The sequence below is a fragment of the Ambystoma mexicanum genome, chromosome 2q, assembly GCF_040938575.1.
Source record: "Ambystoma mexicanum isolate Mex_15411 chromosome 2q, UKY_AmexF1_1, whole genome shotgun sequence".
NCBI classification, from domain to species: Eukaryota; Metazoa; Chordata; class Amphibia; order Caudata; family Ambystomatidae; genus Ambystoma; species Ambystoma mexicanum.
The window spans coordinates 1399260255-1399284174 of record NC_090924.1 but is presented as its reverse complement, the minus strand read 5'-3'; positions in this window follow the sequence as shown (position 1 = coordinate 1399284174).

Genomic DNA, 23920 nt, shown 5'->3' with positions numbered 1-23920 from the left:
TGCAAGAAGTGCACTCTTACAGTCCCCTTCATCCCTGCCTTCCAAAAACATGCAAGATGTGAACTCTTTCAGTCCCCTCCAACGCTGCCTTCCAGGGACATGCATGACGTATACTCTTACAGTCCCATTCATCACTATCTTCCAGGAACATGCTTTAAATGCAGTAGTACAGTCCCCTTCCTGTCCTGCCTTCCAGGAACATGCTTTAAATGCACTATTACAGTCCCCTTCATCACTGCCTTCCGGGAACATGCTTTAAATGCACTATTAGAGTCCCCATCATCACTGCCTTCCAGGAACATGCTTTAAATGCACTATTACAGTCCCCTTCATCACTGCCTTCCAGGAACATGCTTTAAATGCACTATTACAGTCCCCTTCATCACTGCCTTCCAGGAACATGCATTAAATGCACTATTACAGTCCCCTTCATCACTGCCTTCCAGGAATATGCTTTAAATGTTCTATTACAGTCCCCTTCATCACTGCCTTCCAGGAACATGCATGACGTGCACTCTTACAGTCCCCTCCATCCCCTAACTCCAAGGAACATACAAGGAGTGCACTCCTATACGGCCCTTCGTTCACCGCCTCTCAGAAACATGCCTCAACTGCACTTACATTCCCCTACAGCCGCTGCACACGCAGGAACAAGCAAAAAGCGCACTCCTATATTGCCCTTATTTAACATCCCTGCAGGTGTTTATAAAGACTGATTACAAAACAATTTTGGCAAAGTTACGCAAATTCACAAAGAGCACCTGAATGTTCCATTGTGCAATTAGGGTGCTTTTTCCTGCGAGTTGCAAAGTGCAGCCTGGGGTATGGGATATGTTTTAGAATGCGCACAGGCACAGGGAGAATCACATTGCATGGCATGTCATTTGTAAAGTGGCACGACAGTGGTGTAAACCACTGCTGCCCTATTTGCGTTACCATAAGAGCTGTCACAGGGCAACGCGCTGCCCTCAGAGCCTGTACAGAGCTGTGTATTCCACGCAGGGGTTCATAGTGGCACCTGACAGATAAGTAGAGCGAAGCTGTCTATGACGTCACTTAGACCTCCATTCTGCAGTTCAAAGCTACGCCTTTATAATTTGATGCTATTGCCCTCCTCCCCCACCCCTGCATTCCTTCTTCACCCCCAATACTCTCCCCATGGGCCAGCACTGCAGCGAGTGCCTGGAAGGAGGCTTCAGGGAACTATACAACATAAAACCAAAATCCTAGCAGAGAAAATGCCATATCCAATGGCATAGCTCTCAACCATTTGAGTCGCAAAGGCGGGTGAAAACACCCGATTTTATTTTTGGAGGGTGAGAGCCCATTGAAACGAATGAGCGTGCAAGCACCCGCCAAAAGCGTGTGAGTTGAGAGCTATGCCATGTGATGTCATAGGATTTGTTTATGAATTCCATAATCCTTTGCTGTTACACCACAGTCGGAAGACACAGAATTCAGAAAGGGAAATAGTTGCTAACATCTTTCACAAGCCATAGACTAAGTTCTACTTTACTGCCTGCTTCTTTACAGCCCTGAAGGCGTGCAGGAAGTGCGCTGCCACACTGCCCTTCAGTTTCTGCCTCTAAGGAACATGGATTACACCCAGACTCCTGTTCTGACTAGGGATAGACCATGTTGTATAAATGATGTCCTCTGTGTTTTCTCCTTCACGCTTTCCCGTGCAGCAGAGCGCGCTGCGGCGACCAATGGATGCTAATAGCGCCATTAATGCGTGCCCCGGGGAGTTAGGCCCGATCCCCGGGCTGTGTTTACATTCCGATCCCTGGAGCGTTCCCAGCGCCGCCCGCACAGACTCTGCGCTCCGCGGGCTTTGGCGTCATTGATGACTTAATTCTCACGCGACATGCCATTCCTCTACCAGGTCGTGTCCTCTTTCTGCCCACCCACAATTAAGTCGACTACCTTGCACACCTCCAGATCACTCAGCCCACTGAGGGCGCAGGGAGGCGTTCAGATACTAGTTATACCTGCATTGTATTTTCCCACCATTGTTTGGATTCACAATGAAGAATTTACACTTTTGAGAAATACCAACATGTTCAGAACGTGAAACACACTTAAATAATGGTTTCACAATGGTATGAATTGGGTGCTTTGAAACACAATTGACCTGTTGTATAAACGCCTAACAAATGCACATTTAATAAACAAATGAAGCCAGGTTCACAGCGGACTACCCTGCAGCCCATACGCCCCTTACCGCCTCCACTATTAAAGGGTCCCCAGATTGACGCAAGGACTGTCTCTGCCACTGGGAGGGGAGAATCTCGGGGACCCAGGGGGGCTATATGTTGTGTTATGCCACTGCATATAGCTCCACGTCACCATGGACAGCACACTCTAGTACTGAATCTTCCATGTTACACAACACTCTAATATGGAACTTTGCTAAAACTCCTTACCCTGGAGTTACAAGCAAGAACACAACTCCCACAATGCTCTAGCTGGTAAAAGAACATGGGGACATGGCACCCACGTGATCTGTTAGTGTCTTATCAGCCTAGTGTGAAATCTCTTAGGATTTTGCCCCTTCTGTCCTTAGGATCTAGGCTGCAAGCCTCTCCCACCCTGAAAGCCAAAGAAACCTAAATCAAGTGTTCCAAGAAGGGGCTCATTCCATGGGCCTCGTGGAAGCTGGCATTGGAGCAAACTCTGAACATGAAGACTAAGCTACCGGCGATTCCTTTCGTCCAAGTACCACATAGAGATGGGCAGTGCCAGAGCTGCCTAAAAAATGCACGAAAACTCACATATTGGAGCCGATTTCCCAAGGAATCGCATTTTCTGTTATGTTAGGCCTGACGTAAGTGAATTCATCTTTTTTCCAGGTGTAAAATGTACTTTCACCTGGCAAAAGCTTTGTGAAACTGCCCCTTGGAATAAAGATGTTCTGAGTAATGTACCATTGAGCATTGTGTGTGCTTCAAAAACCTCTGTCTGCTTTTCCCTCCACCAGATATCCAGAAGACTGTGTGCTTCCCCTAAGATCTCTCTGGAAACCCCTTAAACGGGAAAGATATTTGGAAATAATTGGAATAAATGAACTAAAATGCATTTCGCCTTGCTGCAGGAATTGTGCCTAGTCTGGTGGGTGGTGTTGATGCAAATTGATTTCCACAATCTTTGATGTCATTCCGCCTGGATTTGGAAACAGTTTATGAAGGATTTCCCACCCCGTCTATTGCCAAAATTCCCATTTTCCTTCCTTCTGGTAAAGTGGCGATAACTGGGAGTCGGCATGGACAGGTTAAATGCAATGCCAACCGTTCACAGTCATCAATTAGAAACATGGGTGAGGACCATCGTTTCTGGACCCCCTGCTGATGGATTTCCATACCAACCGTTGTATACGTATGGCAAGTATGGAAAGGGAAGAATACTACGCTTTCTTCTTCTTATTATTATTTTGCCTGAGCGCTGCTTATTATTTCCCACGGTGTGTGGTGCTCATTTATCGACCTCAGAAGGATGAAAGGCTTTGCTTGGCTCTGCTGGAATGTCAAAGCGAGCGCTGTACCCGCTGTGCTATCTGACCGGCTTCTTAGCTTTGATATGGTACCCTATGCTATGTCATCCTATGCCATGTCATATTTAAACTGCTGCGTGCAAAGTTGTTTTTGGTCGGATCTGTGTACTTCGTTCTCAAATGCATCTAGAAATGTTAACTTAAAATTGTGCTTTTAATGTAGACCCGCCTTTTGATTTGTGTGGGTGCTCCCCACTAAAACCCTACTGGTCCCCAGTTTGGACTTCCACTTTTTTTCTGTGCTTCATCTCCTTTTCCAATTGCGAGCATGTAAACGACTTTCATTTTTTGTTTTAAGGGAGTTGTGCTCTTTATTGTTTTTATTTTTATTTGTGTAGTTATGCATTTATTCCCCTCTTTCATTTTGTTTTTTGGGACATGATGCCTTATTTGTTTTTCTAGCTGGTTATGTCGTGCTAAGGCTTGTTATGTTGTCATGTTCTGTAATGTTATTTTACATGCATGTCATGTTGCACTGTACAGTTCTGACAGGGGCTTTGATGCAGCCAGGAGGTGACAGGTAGCACTCAGGAAAACACATAAATAAATAAATAAATAAAACAAAACAAATAAATAAATATATGAGACGCCAGGAGCAGCACTCTGTTCATGCTAGAACTCCCAACATAGACCTGAAAATGAAGTTGGTAAGCTGAGTCCACACCCATTTTGGAAGTAAGATCTCCATCCGGCCCTCTTGTAACAGGGAAAGATATCAGCAGCCCAGGCAGAGAAGGGTAGACAAGGCTGGTTTATGAATATTGACAACCAAGAAAGCCCATCTAAACAGAAAAATGTACCCTTGCTAATAATTATTTTCATATTATTTCTTTTTTTCTTTTTGTTTCAAATAATGAATTAATATCTCTGAGAGGTTTCCAAATTGTGGAAATCCTAAAGTATGAATCTACCGCTGTTCTTCTCAGGCAGGGATCAGTCCAGCCTCACACACGTTTTTCCTTCTGAAGTGTCATGCCAGCCTCTGACAACACTGCCAACACCCTACTAAGCCTCCGGTCATGCTCACACATATCCTTCCCTGTCACCAAGATGCCATCCTGAAAATATACTGCCCCATCCACCCCTGTCGAAATCCTGTACATCACCCTGTGAAAAAAAGGCTGCTGCTGACATCAGCCTTAATGGCCTTAATGCCCCTTCCAGCGTTACAAACCTGGTAAGAGTACGGCAATCCAGATGTAATCTCTCTTGGTGATAGGCGGAAGCCAAGTCCAGCGTACTGAGTACCTTGCCACCAGTTGCCATGCTCACATTCTCACCTATGTTAGGTAGGGGGAAACAATTCACAACTTCCCTGTTCAATACTCCTGAGTTCTATACACAACCAGACTTGGCTACCACACCATCACAATAGGAGAAACACACTCAGAGGCCTCTGGGGGTTCAATCACCCCCTTCCTCTAACCTCTTTATCTCTCATGGAGCCAGTGGCGCCCCCAGAAATCATTTATAGGGGTGGCCTGATGAGGCCCCAGTAAATCTTGGGGTGGCACCAAAACAAACACATAACTGAATTTCAAGAAATCTATTATGCCAATGTAGTATGTAGTCCAGTTGAAAACTATGCATATATGAGAGTTAAGGAATTCATTATTTAACAGTTAACTAATTAATGTATCTGATGCGCATTTACTAATATCAGGAAGTTAACAGTTTGAGTTCCACAATCCTGTTTGTGCTATTTAAGGAATATGTGATGTGTACATGCATGTTAGACAATGTATTGTTCTTTAAACAGAATAGTTGTTCGACTTTGACTTGAAAAGACAAATATACAGCTTTAATTTAAGGGAGCACATTGATTGTAAGGAACAAAACATTTACTGAGAACACGCCTACTCAAGTAAAAAACAACACAGTGGCCTAAACACCTTTCAATACAACTGTATTTGGTTCATGTTGCTGTGTGTTCTTGTAAACTATATATACTTACAAAAAGGAAACAAAAAGCATGATAATGGAGAATATATATTTATGTATAGCCTGCTCAACGTATTTACATTCCCGCTTTTCTTGGCTACATTCTTTTGTGTGCCTTCTTGCAAACTAAACATGAACAAAGCAAAAGTGCATGATCATGGACAACAATATACATTTTAACATAGCCTACTCTGTACTCAAACTATTCATTATTGTTGTATTATTAATATAGTTTTAATCGCCTGTTGCTGTGTCTTTTGTCAAACACATCCAAAAATTCATCAAGATTTATTGCCCTAGCCCTTCTTGACTCTACACTTAACAACCCCAAATAGCTCAATCGCTCATCACTCATTGTATTTCTCAAGGTAGTCTTGATTAACTTTAGAACAGAAAAACTATGCTCACATGCTGCAGTGCTCACAGGTAATGCAAGTGCAATTTTGCAAAGTTTAAACATCTCATGGAACACTTCCTTACATGGATCAAGGAAGACTGTGAGCTCTATTAAACTGGTCTGTTTTTCAAAACCACTAGTTTGCCTCCTATCAAGAATTCGCTTGACATGAGGGATCTCTTATTCTAGATCCTCACTGCTGCAGTTCTATTGCGAGGCAAATGGAAACACTACATTTGTCTCACAAAATGTGGCACTGGAGGGATTCAAGGCTTGTATCCCTTGCATAATGGCACCATTTTCTTTAGAAAATGTTCTCTTCACCTCAGAGAGAAGCACATCAACAATTGGAATAAATGTACCTGCCCGAAATTACTCCTTATCTGTATTGGCATGTCTTTGAAATATAGGCGTGGAAATGTAATACCCTTCAAGCCTAGAACTTGGTGTGACCTGTCGCCCTAGAGGTGCAACAGCAATGTTGCATCGATCAGCAAGGGTCATAGTATTGTTCCAAATCTCATTAAAGACAGAGCCCTCTCTATAACTGTTTAATGTGTCAACAAGTGAATCAACAAGGATAAATACCGTGCCTAAATTGAGTTGTGGGGACTGTAAAATATCTGACAGATGTTTTATATCACCAAAAACATGTGTGAATGTTAAAAGGAAGCCAGAAAACTCTAAATCGATTTGGGCTAATAGACTTCTTGCCTCTACAGCTCTATCACCATTTTTCTCTTCAGATATTTCTTTTAGTAGACGTATGAGGGCTGGCAGTCTGTCCCTAACTGTCTTGCAAACATTGTACCTACAGGCCCAGCGTGTCTCTATCAATCTTTGAAACTCTCTTGGGGTCCCCTGAAACATGTCCCTCTGTACCTCTAGCCATCTTTGACGCACATATGACCCTGACACAAACACATACAGTTTCTGCAGAAGACAAAAGAAACAATAGGCTGTTTAAACTTGCATTCACTACTTTTCTTTGAAATGTGTCTGACTACCACACAAATACCATTTTGAACCCGATTTCCATCACACCCTGCTATGGCAGAGTCTAATCTCCTAGCCAGAGGCAGATCAAAAGGCCTGCATTGGGCTGTGGCAGGTTTTGTGTCCGCAAGTAGTTCAAACCCTCTTCTCTCCCTCTACTCTTGAGCACCCGGCGGACTTAATATTAGGGGTTGTGGTGGTAGGCCCAGCAACCTATTACTCGTGTGAATTACCAACATTAAAAGTAATCAAATGTCCAACAATACACTTTTCTTACTAAAACAACAACCATTTGCACTTGCAGTGTTGTGCTTCTAGTGCTCATTAAACACAAGAACACAGAGGATTTCTTCTCAGGCAAAGATAATACATGAGCATTGAAAATAGTAGTCAAACAATAAGCAGTTCTCAGTAGAAGCCAAAATATACTCCAGTAAACCCATAGCAGTGGTCGAACTGGGCAGGAGCTTTGGGGAGCAGTGCTCCTGTAGTTTAAAAACAAATATTTTACGGTTTCTATATTTTTAGTTTAAAAAGAAATTGTTCTGGAATGGTTTCATTTTAAAATAGAAGTGTAGGAAGATATTGAATCTTGCACTTCAGTGCACCGCACTGAACATTCCCTTAAACAGTAGGCGCATTTGTTTGGAGGTTTGGATTGCACGTGGGAGGAGGCGTGGCAATGGGGTTTGCGGGTAGCGGGAGCAAGCCAGCAGGGAACATAGTTCTACTCCTTCTTTTGGTACACTATTATGCATCTTAGATAGTTGTAAAAAAGGGCCAAACCGTCGTTGACAAATGAGGGACACTTTTTTTTTTAGGTTCTCTTGCCTTTTTTTTGGTCACAGTTTCACCATGCTTCAAATACTAAGAATTGCAAATCTATTAGAAAAGAGTAACAGGTTTGAGGCTTTCTACCCCATCAGGTCTCTCAAGTAAGGGTCCTTGATATTTAAAAAAAATAACTCAAACCGCCGAGCTACCAAAATTATGGAAAAAGCCCTAGTCGTTTACACGCGTGCCACATTTCACATGCACATTCAACAGGCACCTGTCCGGACAGCCATAAATTCAAAGATTCACATTCCGTAGGCATTTAGCAGTGTACAGAAGCATTACAATTACTTAGACACATTGCCATGCAAACAATATTAAAAGGACTGCTCTAAAATACTTCTTCAAGGGAGTTAATGTTATTTCATTAATGTCCAGACCATTAGGCTGTGGAAGGCAAACCATTATGGCAGATTGCTGTTCTGTAAATCCTGCGCCTCCCTCACTATGTCCAACATGTATTTTTCAGGAAACATGAACACCTTCAGTGAATTCTTTTTAACGTCACTGATTAAATGCATAAGTTGTTGGTTGTGTTGAAATACTAGAAGAAAGCATCACTCCTCGGACATCCTTAAAGGCTGTTGACATTCAGGGACCTCATTTGACCTAAACGCCAGGGCTAGCGGAAGTTTGATCCCACCCCGAAGTGATCTCACAGGAAGCGATGGAACACAACCTTTCACCCCTTGACAAAACAGGAAGTGGCATCACATAGCATTGTTCCTAAGCACGCTACAAAACATATGGTTACGATATCACTATAATGCGATATGCATTTCATACAAGAATGGATCACCATGTGTATCGTTAATATCAGTGAGTATAGGCCCATATTACTAAATAACTGTGAATGCAAGCAGACGTCCAAGGCCAAATGATAGTGATGTGCTATTATATAGCACTTACGCTTAAGCGCTTTATATAGAACAAATATACATACAATATCACCCAACCTGTGCTGGTACTCATTTATCGACCTCAGAAGGATGAAATGCTGAGTTGAGGTTTTCAAGAAAAGACAAAATCAGTGACTCCCCCTGAAGTGTGCCTGAAATAAACCTTTATTGGTCTAGCAGTTATTGTATAGAATTCTAGAAAGACAAATTAGTTGGTATTCCTATTCTTTCTTATTTAGGGACACTGCTGAAAGTGTTAGACTTGTGGAACCCGAGTTCATAAAAAATAAAATCCAAGCCCTGAACATGAAAGCCAGCCACTCCAGAAGCAAAGAGCCACATGGCGCTGGCCAAAGAACTAGGACCTTGCATTTAAACAAAAAACAACACTTTTTTAAAAATGTATTTTTCTGGGGTAGCAAGAGAGACCACAGGGGTAGCAAGGGAGACCCCTAAATAACATCCATGTTGACAATTCTTTCCAGCCAGGACCCAGCCATATGTGAGTGATAAGTCAGGGTGGGTGCCACACACAGACACTACTTACCTCAGCTCCCCCTGAAGTGCTTGCCTGCTGGTGGAATCTCAGCTCAGGTCTCCTTTTCAGTGGCAGGCAGTGCCACTGCCTGAATCCAAAAATATTGGCAGCGTGTGTCTCTCCAAAGGTTTGTGCTGCACACACGTGGGTGGGCGCAACTTGCAGCCGTGCAAGGAACTGGATGGAATTGAAAGTGAAACCCAGAAATAAACACAGCCTGCCCTGGAAGTGTGAGCTACAGCAAAAATGCATGCGTCCAGGCGGGTCAGGCTGTGTTTATTTCCGGGTCCATCCTGACTCCAGTCCTTCATGGCTGGCAGCCGTAGGCCTCGGGCCTCGACAAAAAAGCAACAAAAAAAACCTTTTCTTTGCACTGAACTGGGCATTTTATTGTCCATGCACAGTTGAGTGCGAAAAAAAATATATATATTTATTTATATATATATATAAGTATATATATATAAAAGCTGGAGCTTCCTCTCTCACTAAGGTAGGCCCCTGGGCGTGCTGCTTCGTTTTCCATTTTTTTCTTCACGAATTTCACTGAAATAGCGTGACTGCACGCATATCAGATCCCGCTCCGGATGACTGCCACTGCTGCCTCCAATTGCCCTCACGCACCCACGCTGATCCAGAAGTCACCTGTATCCCCATTGTCTGAATAGTGGGGCTGCCATTCCAAGATGGCCGCCCGCCGTGTCCTGGGTCTGCCCTCCTCGGCTTTGGTCCACCTGGGCTACTAGTGGCTCCCTATTGGCTGCACTTGCTCTGAAGACAGCCAATCTCCAACCGGCAGGCGCAAGCCGAAATCAGCACGAAGGCGTGCACTAAGGGGAATCTCCCTGTCCTTGCCTGTCACTGCCTGGCACCTGTCTCCTGCCTGAATCCCTGATCCTCACAGTAAACATCCTTAAGGTACTGTGACCCATTACTTTGCCCAGCCTTGCCCATCGCGGAACTGTACGCCCAGAACCGCCACTTCAATACATTTGTATGTTTACTGGCCCAAAGACTCTTTAAAACTGCTCCGGATGTCTCCCTTTGTATAACTGCCACATATATTTGCAATGACTACTATAATGTTGACATGACACTGTATATGTCCCTTATACCACATGATATATTCCTAGCTCCAATACACTATTATATTGCACTGTCTGCTGCTGCCTTTGTAAGCTTGCCTCTAACCTATATTGTACTGAGGCCTTGTCTGCCTAATTACTAGCACACTACCACCCTCGTACCTGTCCAACTTGTCTGCCCAGCTAGTCCTAAACCACTTATACTTGCCTGGTATGCACATAGGTCCTAGCCTATTTATTCTTGCCTTGTATGCACCTAGGTCCTAGGCTATTTATACTTGCCTTGTATGCACCTAGGTCCTAGCCTATTTATACTTGCCTTGTATGCACCATAGGTCCTAGCATATTTATACTTGCCTTGTATGCACCATAGGTCCTAGCCTATTTATACTTGCCTTGTATGCACCTAGGTCCTAGCCTATTTATACTTGCCTTGTATGCACCTAGGCCCTAGCCCATCTCCACCTGCCTAGTATACCAAGTACTAGTTTTACAGTCCTAACCATACTGCTTAGACTTTCCTGCTACCGAACTATCATTACTAATATAGCTACTTGCCTTTGCACACGGCACCAGTCCATTCCGATAGCCCAAATTTGGCTTCGCCTATCACTAACACCTCCCCACCCACGACCATAATGAAAATCACCCAAGACCGGACACTACACTTTGTACTGAGCATCCTCACCACCATGGCACTTGCTTCCACTGCCTCACACCCCCCTAAGGATAGAAACATGAGACTGAGGGCAAGATTGTCCTGTCTCTATGAACCATCTTCCTATCATAACCACAGAGGTTATATTGACCAAGCAAACAAACGTTCACATTACCTTAACCCTACCCCTCTCCACCCTGTCCCCATATCATCTAACCAGTCACCATCACAACGAGTCAACCTAACTAAAAATAAACAACCTACCACTACCATACTAACCAGCACCCTATCACTAACTGGGTCACTTGTCAATGCGAGATCCATGGTAGCCCACGCTACAGAGATCGCTGACACCCTAACTAAGGAAAGATTAGACCTATTGCTCATAACCGAAACCTGGCTTCATGAGGCGGCCGGCCCGGCCATCATGCTAGCAGTACCAGATGGCTACCAACTACTAAGAGTCGATAGACCTGATACTAGAGGAGGCAGCCTAGCCATCATTCACAAATCCAACCTACCCATCAGATTAGCTACTACCTTGCTATTCCAATCATGTGAACTCCTGACTGCGAAACTCCACCTTTCTTGTAACCGCACCCTTACCATGTATGTCATCTACAGACCACCTGGACCACTAGGATCCTTTGAAGATGACCTAACTAGTATCCTAACCAATACCACCAAAGACCATGCCCAAATTCTACTCCTAGGAGACTTTAACCTGGGATTTAATGACGGTAATGACAAACAAGCCCTATCTGTTGCTTCACTACTGAATGATTACGGCTTGATACAAAAAGTTTCTTCCCCTACCCACGACAAAGGTAGAACTCTAGACTGGGTTGCCGATCGGAATTGCAACATTAGCATTACCAACATAATGCCGCAATCCTGGACTGACCACTACTTAATTGCATTCACTGCTGCACTTGACCTTATCCGACCCAAATCTATACTTATGGCCCCGCCACTCCCCTCTAGAAGTAAAAAAGATATTACAGCAGAACAACTCATACCCCATCTCCTACCCACCCTTGAAAACCTAGACAATACTACAGACCCTACATCTCTTGTGGAAGCCCACAATAATACGATGACTAAGGCACTTGACCTGATTGCCCCTACCAAAGTTCGTAAAAGTAAACAACTTTGTCACCTAAACAACTGGTTCACACCACAGTTAAAAGACCTCAGAACTCAAAAAAGAAAGTTGCAGTCTATCTTGCGACGCTCACCTACTGAGGAGAACAAAATTAAATTAACCACCCTCGCCAAACAGTACAAAAAGGAAATTATAAGCACCAAAATATCTAAGGCTAAATCAGATACCAAGGAACTATTCTCCATCCTCCGCGAAATGGAATCACTCATACCCCCGACTGATAACATTCCTAAAGACAAACTCTGGTGCACTAATATACAAAATGCTCTGGCGGGTAAAATTAGCTTGCTCCAGACTAAAATCGCCAACAAAAAAGCTTCCCTGCTCCTGCCAACAGAGCCTACACCTCAACCACAGCTCCCACTAAACCAGTCTAACACCCCTCTCCCCTTTAGTTTCAAACAAATAACTATATTAGAGACAGAAAAAATCATACTATCCTTAAAGCCATCAAACTACAAAGGTGATAATTGCCCGGCCCAAATTATAAAAGATGCAGCCAGAGACCTAGCCCCCTTCATCTCTAAACTCATCAATGCATCCTTTAAGTCCAACCTAGTGCCTAATAACCTAAAACAATCTTGGGTGCTTCCCTTGCTAAAAAACAAACACTTGACCCTGCAATCCCAACAAACTATAGACCCATCATCTTGCTGGCTGAGGAACCAGAGTCTGCTCATCTGCCCTCAAACATTCCAGTCATGGCCCCTAAGATATACCAAGGTTCCCGAGGCGAATCCAGAGCATCATGGACAACTGAAAACTCTCGGTATTAACCACCAAAAGAAGAAACTCAAAACGCATTTTTTGTGGCCAGTTGGAATACAAGAGGGCATAAACATCTCCATTCCACTTTTGGAGAAATGTCATTACTATATCATGTTATTGCTCTACAAGAGGTATGGCTCACCAAATCTCTGTTATGGGACAGCTATGAAATCGCTTTAATTCCCGCAGTATTGACTGCAGGTAGACCATCCTCTGGTCTACTAGTGGCTGTCAACATTAAATTTGGTTTTTCAATCACGGCATGGGCATCTGTTGGTGCACATATCCAGCTTGTGAGAATTCGTAACAAAGACACAAATTTTGCCTTATTAAATATATATCGCAATCCTCTCAGTATGCCTGATGAAATATTTTTTGAAGGCTTAAATGATATGCTTAATCTAATCCTTCTTGACAATACAATCACATATACCATCATACTTGGTGATTTGAATCTCAATTGTTTAAAGGTGGGTGAACAGACACAAGGTGCTCGCAAATGGGAACAGATCATGGCTGAACGGAATTATCATATGGTGAATGGTTCAGTCCACAATGATGTCCCCCCTCATTACACCTGGCACAGAGGGCTTTTAAATAGTATCATAGATTATATTTATGTGGACATCAAGCTTTTCCAACAAGTAGTTTGCTTTGACATCATAGTTCATTCAAAAAGTGATCATTGCCTCTTGTCTTTACAGTGCATGCTGCAATCCACAATAGCAATCCGACATACACAATATCATGGCATTGTGGGAGTGAATAATTCCCGCACACGCCTCAAGTGGACTGCAAACTCTCTGACCCAGTTCGAACATCTTGTAATGAATAGGGCTTATCATTGCAGCAGTAATGAATATATTGACTTATTACGTTCATTTGTTCAGACCATAAATATACCACAGTCAAATAGGATTAAACACTCTCACACATTTGACCCGGTAGTCTGTACAAGAAGGATAGAATACAGGAGGCTCAAAAGGAAAATTTTACTTTCAAATGAAGCTGACAAATGGCAGGCACTGAAATCTGCAAAAAGCCAATATAAAAATTGGATCAGTGGCCGTAAGTCCCTGTTATATCAACGAGATAGTGAAGCCATGGCTAGTGCCATGAGCAATAAAAATTCAGCTGGCATGTGGTCGCTCTTGAACAACCAAACGTGTCACCATCAAGCTGATGCTCAATTGAATGGGGTTGCTGAACACATGTGGATTAACCATTTCTTAACATTATATGACGACCCCTGTTACAACCACGCCAACTATCTGCCGGCGCTTTCATCTAGCTGGAATTTAAAAGTCTCGGTTGAGGCTATTCGTGACATAATCAATAAATTGAGCTCATCAAGAGCTGAAGGTCCAGATGGGTTGTCAAACCATATGTTCAAAAGCCACCCAGACACATGGTCTAAGATCTTGTCCAGGATTTTCAGCGATATCATACGCAATCGCATGATTCCAATATCATGGAAATCCTCTATCATAATACCGATCTTTAAAAAAGGCGACCGGTCAATACCTTCTAACTATCGACCGATTGCATTATTAGATGCCCCAGGGAAAATCTTCACCAAATTGGTCTTAGCCGAATTTCACACCTGGACAGGCAACAATAACCTTAGGGACTCTAATCAAACTGGTTTTATGGTAGGAATGGGGACCAACATCAATCTTATGACCTTGAACGCAATTAAAGCCCAGTGCCAAGAAACAAAATAACAGGTGTTTCTGGCCTTTATCGACCTGAATGCAGCTTTTGATTCTGTGAGTCGTCCTTTATTATTAAATAAGCTCGTTAGAGATGACTGCCCAGCGACCCTATACGACATCATACATTCATTGCACCATGATACGTCGATACGAGTACGTATTACACTCGATGGTCTATTAACAAATAGCATATCGACCTTTCGTGGTTTAAAACAGGGTTGTTCTTTAGCTTCAGCAGTATTTAATTATTTCATCCATGATGTTAAATTTGCTTTTTCTACTGTTATATCAGATTCCCCCAGACTGTGTAATCAGGAAGTTCAATCGCTTATGTACGCAGATGATCTAGTACTTATATCCAGAACCCAAGTGGGGTTACAACGACTTCTTGACACGTTCCATCAATATGTCCTATCCAATGAATTAGTTGTCAACACGTCCAAAACTCATATCATCCAATATTCCCCCAAGCGTACAGGCCCAGCTTCATATGTGTGGTCTATAGGTAGCACCCCACTTAGTCTAGTTCCCAGCTACTGCTATTTAGGTATGACTTTTGAAGGGTTGTTAAAATCAAATGGGCAGATTGAGAGGATTGAGTCCAAGCTACTTGCATCCATTTCCCAAGCTCGGGTTATTATGTGCAGATATGGTAAATTCTCCATTCTTCCAGCATGGCATTACTGGACTAAGAAAGTTGTCCCTACATTACTATATGGCCTGGAAACTTTGCCTGTAGATTCTGCATTTAAATTCGAACAATGGGAAGCAAAATACTGGCGTGCAATTCTTCACCTACCTCAATGCGTCCCCATATCATGGATGAGATATGAGCTTGGTCTAACCTCTCTTGAAGCCCATTATAACTGGCGAATATGTTCACTTTTTAGGAAATGCTTGTTGTCTTCTAATGAAAACGTTTTATTAAATACGCTGTCTCGTCTCGTATTTGCGGTAAAAAAATCTAGATATATTACAGATTGGTTAATACGAGTATATCAAACAATGGTAACAGCAGACTTCTCACTTGATCTGTTATTGTTGAACCCCGACAAAGCCAAATTTAAAATTCATCAAACAGATTGGATTAATACATGTGAATCAAGTATCATGTACCGCGACAGTGATCCTGCCCGCTTTCCTCCAAAAAAACTTAAAACACTCCCAGCGTACCTAGTACGCTCTCCTGCCCTAAAATATAGAGCAGGAATAATGCGTCTTCGCTTTAATCTATGGGCCACTATGGAAGTCAGGACTAAACGTAGACTAGCTAGACCAGATCAGAATATCTGTAGATTTTGTCAAGCCTCATCGAGAGGTGAAACATTGGCTCACTTATTTACAGAATGTGTACCACTCAGTGCGAACAGACAAGTTGCCTTTGCTAGACATTGTCAATATTTGGGGAATGTTTCACCGGATGAATGCTGGTCGGTTCTGTTGGGTTCAAACAATATTGCAATCCAAATAGCAGCTGTTAACTTTCTCATCAGTCTTAAATTAGACAATTAATCAAAGCGAGAATCCAATCAAATGTTGCATATTATAGTTTTTCCAAATTCTTTTAAGTGGTGAATAATGTATATGAAATGTTGTTTTTAAGATTTATATAATGAATGTTAAAAATTATGTTAAATGTTGTACTTTTTACTTTTTCTTTTCTTGTGGTTGAAAGGTTGATTAAATTCAACCAAATCAATAAAAAAAAAAAAAAAATAAAAAAAAATAGACCCATCACCACTGTCCCATTTCTGCTCAAAATCATTAACAGAGTAGCTTACCTGCAAATTCAGGACTACTTAGAAACCAACAACGTATTAGGCTCACGTCAATCCGGCTTCCGGCCCCTTCATGGTACTGAAACGGCCCTGATTGACCTTAAGACCCAAATTGACGAGTTGAAGGACAATGGCAAATCAGCTATGCTACTCCTCCTTGACCTTTCTGTGGCTTTCGACTTAGTAGATCATGCAGTCTTATGCAATCATCTCAGATCTGCCGCTCATTTTTCAAGTGATGCCATAACCTGGGTACAATCCTTCCTTGCAAACCAGACAATGAGAGTCTTCTCCCCTCTAGCAGCCGCTGATCCCACACAATTTTCATGCGGCGTCCCTCAAGGATCATGCGTATCTCCCACGATGTATAACATCTTTACTAAACCTCTGTTTGACAAGTTGGACAGATTGGGTGTCATCTACACTAACTACGCAGATGACACTCAGATCCTCATTCCCCTTTCGGGCAACTTTGTGGAAGACACAGCTTTAGTAAACAAGATATATCTCCTCATTCAGGCATGGATGGCATCTCACGGCCTCTGCCTGAATGACGACAAAACTGAGTTACTGATCCTCGGCTCAGAGCTGGCCATCAAAAAACTTGACCCGAACTATGCCTCATTCAACATTGATAATAATGTTATCAAAGTGATCCCTGCAGTGAAAACCCTTGGGGTCTATCTCGACTCAGCGCTCACCTTCAAAAAACAAACCAATTCCTTAGCTTCCTCCATTGCATATGCTTGCAAATTGATCCGAGCATGTAGACCTTTCCTAACTGAGACTAGCTGCATTACACTAGCAAATGCACTTATCATCTCTAAGCTGGATTACTGTAATGCTCTATATGCAGGATCTAACAAGTACATTCTTGATAAACTCCAAACTCTACAAAATAACGCTATTAGAGCTGCTCTAAACATTCCTAATAGAGCTCATATCTCCACTTCCAGAAAAAACATCCTCTGGCTAAAAATTAAAGACAGGATTTCCCTCAAAACCCTCTCTCTCACCTCTAAATGTCTTAACAATATAGCTCCCCCCTACTTGGTAAACAGAGTCAACAAGAGAATTTCTAACCGTCCCACAAGAATACCCAATGCCTATACCCTAGTGGTGCCCAGATACAAAAAGAGTACAGCTGGCGGCTCTAGCTTTCCAGTCATAACTGCTCAAACTTGGAATAGAGTCCCCCTTGATCTCAGAATGGACCAACCGTACACCAGTTTCAGGCGGAAAGTCCTCACTTGGATACGATCTAATGACACTTAGTTTGACTCCCCCACCGCCTACCTGCTTTAGAGACTTTGATGATTGTAACAAGATTAACTGGTCTTTAGTCAACTAGCCTTACCTGTATTTACGTACTCTGCACTTAGCTTGTACATGTACTTGCTTCTAACCTGAACTGTATAACTGTATTTTCTTGTAACTAATTTCACAAGTATTCTTGTACTGTCTGCGCCCAGCTACCCTTTGGGTTTGGTTTTGCGCTATACCAAATAAACAAACAAACAAACATATATATTTGTGTGCTTTTTCGCAGGGTGGCCACAGGGGGGGCCCGCATTCTTATAAGGGTGGCCGTGGCCCCCCTTGGTCACCACCTGATGGCGCCCCTGCATGGAGCCTCTTTCCTCTTGCAAATTCGCACGGTCCTGACCTTTGCCACTGTTGGTATAGCACCCTCCTTCAACTTGATGCAGTGCTGGTGTCCTCTCAGATACTCCAAACATTTTCTGAATACTCCCTTGTACATTTCTTCTGGTGCAGCATGCTTATCCCTGCTCACATCCAACATGTGACCTAAACAATGGGGTCTACAACAATCCCCAGCCAAGCCTCCGATATCACGGACCGGCGGCACTGACCTGTTGATTTCTGACATTCCAACACTCATTGATCTGGCCTGCCTTGATTACGATAAATTTGACACTGCCGACTTTGATTTGTCTGACTTCGATATTAATCCTAATTGGGACATACGTACCAAATTGAAAAACAAGTCACGATTTAATCCGCAATTTCCAGTAGGGGGCTGCATCGAGGCATTCCAGGATCTCTGTATTAGTGACCTCAGAAAACTGCGCAAGAAAATCAATATGACCAAGCAGAACCTGACCTTTACTCAACATGCGGCCATCGGTGAACTTCAACAATTGCCAAATATTGTCATTAAACCAGCTGACAAAGGCTCAAACATTGTTATCCAAGATAGAGGCTAATGCGTAGCTGATGCCAATCGACAGCTACATGATCGTTTGTGTTACAACAAGCTTTCCAAAGATCCATTTTTAAAAATAAGGGCCGATCTTACTACTTTGTGTACCAAGTGGGCGAAAGAAGATCTCTTGGAAGATGATCTGATTAAATTTCTTATTCCTGCATGCCACACTATACCCACGATTTATTTTCTTCCCAAGATACATAAATCTCTTAAGTGTCCCCCAGGAAGGCCCATTGGTACTCTATGTGGCTCACTACTAGAACATCTGGCTCAATTTATTGATGAATCACTTTTTCCTTTTGTATCAGTGTTGCCATCCTACTTGAGGGACACTAAGGATTTTCTCCAACACATTACAAATATACCTTGGGAAGAGGGTCTGATTTTAGCCACACTAGATATGGTTTCCTTATATACCTCTATCGACCACACAGTGGGCATTAATGCATGCAAATACTATTTGGACACTCGCTCTCTTAATTATTTTGGTCACAGCTCTATGATTTTAGAAATGCTTTAATTTTGTTTACACACCAATGTCTTTCTCTTTGAGGGGTTTTTCTTTCGACAAGTTAGGGGGACTGCTATGGGAAGTACCTTGCACCATCTTATGCTAATCTCACGATGGGGTGGTGGGAGGCTACTTTCCTTTCTGATCTAACTGCAACCTTGTTTCCAACACAGATTGTGTCTTGGTGGCGGTATATTAACAAAGTCTTTATTATCTGGAAGGGAGCTGAAAGCGATTGGCTACTTTTTGTTAAAAGTATTAATACCAACAAGGTCAATCTCAGCTTCACTGAATGCCATAGTTATTCTGAGATTGTATACCTGCATGTCTTTGTTAAGTTGGACAACCTAGGTATTCATACGGCTCTTCATAAGAAGTCGACCAATACCGGCTTGCCCCTTCATGCCAGCAGCTGTCACCCGCCGTCCTGCAAAAAATCCATTCGCTACGGCGAATTCGTTCGATTTCGTTGCAACTGCAGCAATATTGCTTGTTTTGACCGTTACTGTGCATCGGCAACTGCAGACTTTGCTAAACAAGGATATGACAAGAGGACTGTTGAAATGGCCTACACGAAGGCACGGGGCCTTTCTAGAGACACTTTACTGTATAATACCAAGCCCAAAATCGCCAACAATGATGACCCCAGACTTATTATTTCGTTTTATACTGCCTCTAACTACATTTGGAAAATTGTTGAGAAACACTGGCGCATCCTTACCTTAGATAATGATCTTGGTTCTGTCTTGTCCAATCGTCCCACTATGACGTACAAACGTGTACCCTCTCTCAGAGACAAACTTGTATCTAGTTTTTTATCTCCTGCAGAGAAAGAGGTACCTTCTACGACATGGCTCTCGACCTCTCCAATGGGTTTTACAAAATGCATGAAATGCAAAGCATGTGCCCATGCCACTGTGCTCAAATCTTTTATTCATCCTGTCACCAAAATTAATCAAAAGATCAAGTATTCCATCAACTGTGACACTACTTTTGTCGTGTATGTCCTCTCATGCCCTTGCATGAGATGGTACATTGGTAGTACTACGTGCAAACTGAAGCTGAGAATCTTACAACATCTCACAGCCATAAAGAACTCGGATCCAGCGTACCCCATGGCTAAACATTTTAAACAAGACCACGACAATGATGTGAAATTATTAACGTTTTTTGGAGTGGCACATGTACCTGTTCACCCCAGGGGTGGGGACCGTGTCTTAAAATTAAGACAACTTGAAACTAGATTCATTCTAGATTTTGATACCAAGCATCCAAAGGGCCACAATGTTGACGAGGAAATATATACCTTCTTGGGCATTTAGTTTTCTTCATAATCCTTCCTCGCCACTCTGTTATTGCTCTGTCTCTTTCCTTGGGCTGTTTTTCGTTTATTCTCTGACTTCTATGTCCATTTCAGACATTGATTTCCTGTTCTTGGCTGTTTTTCTCTTTTCCTTTTGTCTTGTGTTCTGGAGATTATTTCTTTACTTTTTATTTTAATCTTATTTTGGATTGTTTATACGTTGGCTGTTCACTTTAGTACCTGTGGGGAGGTCTATATTATCAATTTCTTTTCTTTTAATTGGTTTCAACTCGGGGTCCTCCTATTGTTGTGGTCTGGTGTGCTGTTGTTGCCTTGCTGTACTTAGATGGTTAGTTCCTATTTTAGCTCCATTTTTTACGATTTGTGCAATGATCTGTGATTATGGGCTGTAAATTGCTATGAGAGCGTTTTAATTGCCATTTCGGTTGTCCTCTATATTTGCATCTTTGTATTGTGTCTTGGTCTAGTTGCTCATGCACTTGCACTTTAATATGGCCATGCTACTATGAGGCCATATCTACTATTTGTAGCTGCTAATATACTGGTACCTTAATACGTGTGTAAAGGTACAGTCATATACGCATGTAGTTATTCAGCCAGGTGGGCTCTGAAATTGCCAAATTGGGCATCTGCCTCTATTTGCACTTTATTAATTGCTTTAAGCTTTAGCTGCTGTCGCACTTGCACTTTAATATGGCCATGCCATCTTTAGGCCATTTTATCATTATTGCTGTTATGCTACTGCCGATGTACGTGTACCTTAATACTTGTTGAAAGGTCCAGTCATGAATGCACTTGCACTTTACCATGGCTTCGCCATCATGAGGCCTTTTTAATATTCTGAGGCCTTTTTTACTTTGCACTTGATTAGCCAGTACCTCGTTTATATCTATCCATAATATGAGTAGAATATATTTATGCACTGATTCGATCATGAGAGCTATAACCATTGTTTATATTGGGAGTGTTGTCCGACCTGTTCATGAAATGTTTAGGTGTCATCATTCCTTTATTTGCTGATGACGAGGTTAGCCTTGGCTCTATTATCACATCGCAGTTATTATTTCGTTTTTTTTTATTGGGTGCAATTATGCATGTATCTTTTAGCTTTACTGAATTAATGTTTTATTGGATTCTGCAATTTGGGGTTAACACTATAATTCCCCTCATAATTATGAGCCTGGCCCTCTGTATGCACTATGCACTTTAGTCTTGTGGACCATTGTTCCCATACACAGCCTGCATGCAACGTTCATACTTATCCGTTGCACTTCTTGGCTGGCGGTGTACACGTCATCTATGTTATTGTTTGCATCTCTCACAGGCGTGCATAACACATCCCAACTGCAAGGCGTCACCGCTGTATTCACGTTTTCATATGCAGTCATTGTACAGCTGCGTGGCTCTATTAACTACCATTTTGCGTGCATGAGCAACTGTTTTTCAGGAATTGTCATTAATAGTTGACTGCATTTGTGTTTCGTCACTTTGACTGCGCTTCCATGCTCATTCATCTTGCTATTGGGGCATCAACTTTAATTGAAAAACTCGTTACACATTGCAGTATTACATCTATGCAGTATTTCAGTTATATATATATTTTCATATATATCATTGTAGTTATGATCCATTTGTCCCCTGTGACTATGCATCATCTTCCTGTTTCCCTACTCATGCACGCATGTTATTACACTCCATCATGGCCGCCAGCACCATCCTTTTTAGCTATGGACCCACGAGTTAATCAACAGAGTAATAGGACTGTAGTTTTCATTGTATTTCTACTAGTCTATTCCTCCCCTTCTGTTACGTGATCAAGCGCTCAGTGGAGCGCAAAACGCGTTGTGTTCAGGTCGTGTACCATGACGTCCTGCCTCTGTGTGTCTTTTTGTGGTTGCTGATTGTACTTATGTTTTTTTGTACAATTTTATTATCTTTATGGAAACATTAAAATACATCCGTTTTTCAACACAGAGTTTCCTTGCTTTCTGTCCGTGCTTTGCAGTTTGCTGCAATTGCTGCTGTGCCTGCGGGAGTGCGGCTCGCCTTTCCTCCTTACTTTGGATATATATATTTGAGTGCTTTTTCGCAGGGTGGCCACAGGGGGGGCCAGCATTCTTATAAGGGTGGCCGTGGACCCCTTGGTCACCCCCTGATGGCGCCCCTGCATGGAGCTTCTTTCCTCTTGCAAATTCGCACGGTCCTGACCTTTGCCACTGTTGGCATAGCACCCTCCTTCAATTTGATACAGTGCTGGTGTCCTCTCAGACACTCCAAACATTTTCTGAATACTCCCTTGTACATTTCTTCTGGTGCAGCAGGCTTATCCCTGCTCACATCCAAAATGTGACCTGGATCACTGGGGTCTACAACAATCCCCATTTCACTTTGTTCATACCACCCCAGAAAACATCATCATTTCTTCAAGTCTTCCCCTTGCATTCCAGCGTAATCTTTAAAACTCCTAGTAATTCTATGTGCGAACCACCATAGATATTTGCCTTCACTGAGGGATGCTTGAGCTTAATAGATTTGAATCTCTCTTCCCACATACGGCTGTCTAAAAGTGTGTAACATGGATACCCCAACACCATTCACCACCATCACAGCATGTGGCTTGTCCCCCCTCTTTGGTGTCGTGTCCACTTGGCTTACAGACCAGCAAACACCCTCGACAAGCTCATCCCCATCCTCACCGTCGTCATCTCCTTCATCCTCTACATTGATTTCCTTCACACCGCTCTTAGAGAGGTTCTTACAGCATCTGACAACATGCCCTTGCTTCCGACATTTGTGAGGTAGTGCCTTGACCCCAGCGACGCTGCATTGTTTGCAAAGTCGAAAGTGCCACTGCACCTGAAACCTCTCTTCAATCCTGACTCCTTGTCTTTCCAACTCTCAGAAGCACCCTCTGACACTCCCTTTGTATCCCCAGATTCCTTGAGGTGGCACCCTTCTTATACATCACTTTATTTTGCTCCCTTTTTGCCGTCACAGTGGCACATAGCGTGTCCCCTGACCTACGGTCCTTCTTGTCCGGCTCCTTCACACATGCCATCATGTGTTACATCTTCATCGCCAGATCTAGAACCTCTGCGAGGCCGGCGGTTACCTCTGGTCCAAATCTCTTACCTAATTTGACTTTCCTTCAACATGATCTGATCCTGCAAGCGCTCATCATGTGACACTACAACGTTGCATTTGTTAGCAAGTTCTCTCAAACCCGTCATAAACTCCTCTATGGATTCTCCCCCACCCTGTTACGTTATTCGAAATAGTACCTTTCCAGTATGATGCTTGATTTCTTCTCATAGTGGATATCGAGCTTCCCCAAAATAGTGTCATACAGATTGAACAATTCCCCACTACCACCTTCATCCCCATCCAATTCTGCTCTCACTCGGACGGGTTCCGAAATGTTCTTCAATATTTTCCTGTCTTCAAATCCTAGGCAGTGCATAAGAAGTGCACGACGGCGGTCAGTGCTGTAGGTAGGTCTATGTATGGCAAGACATAGTCATGGAAGTCCTCATT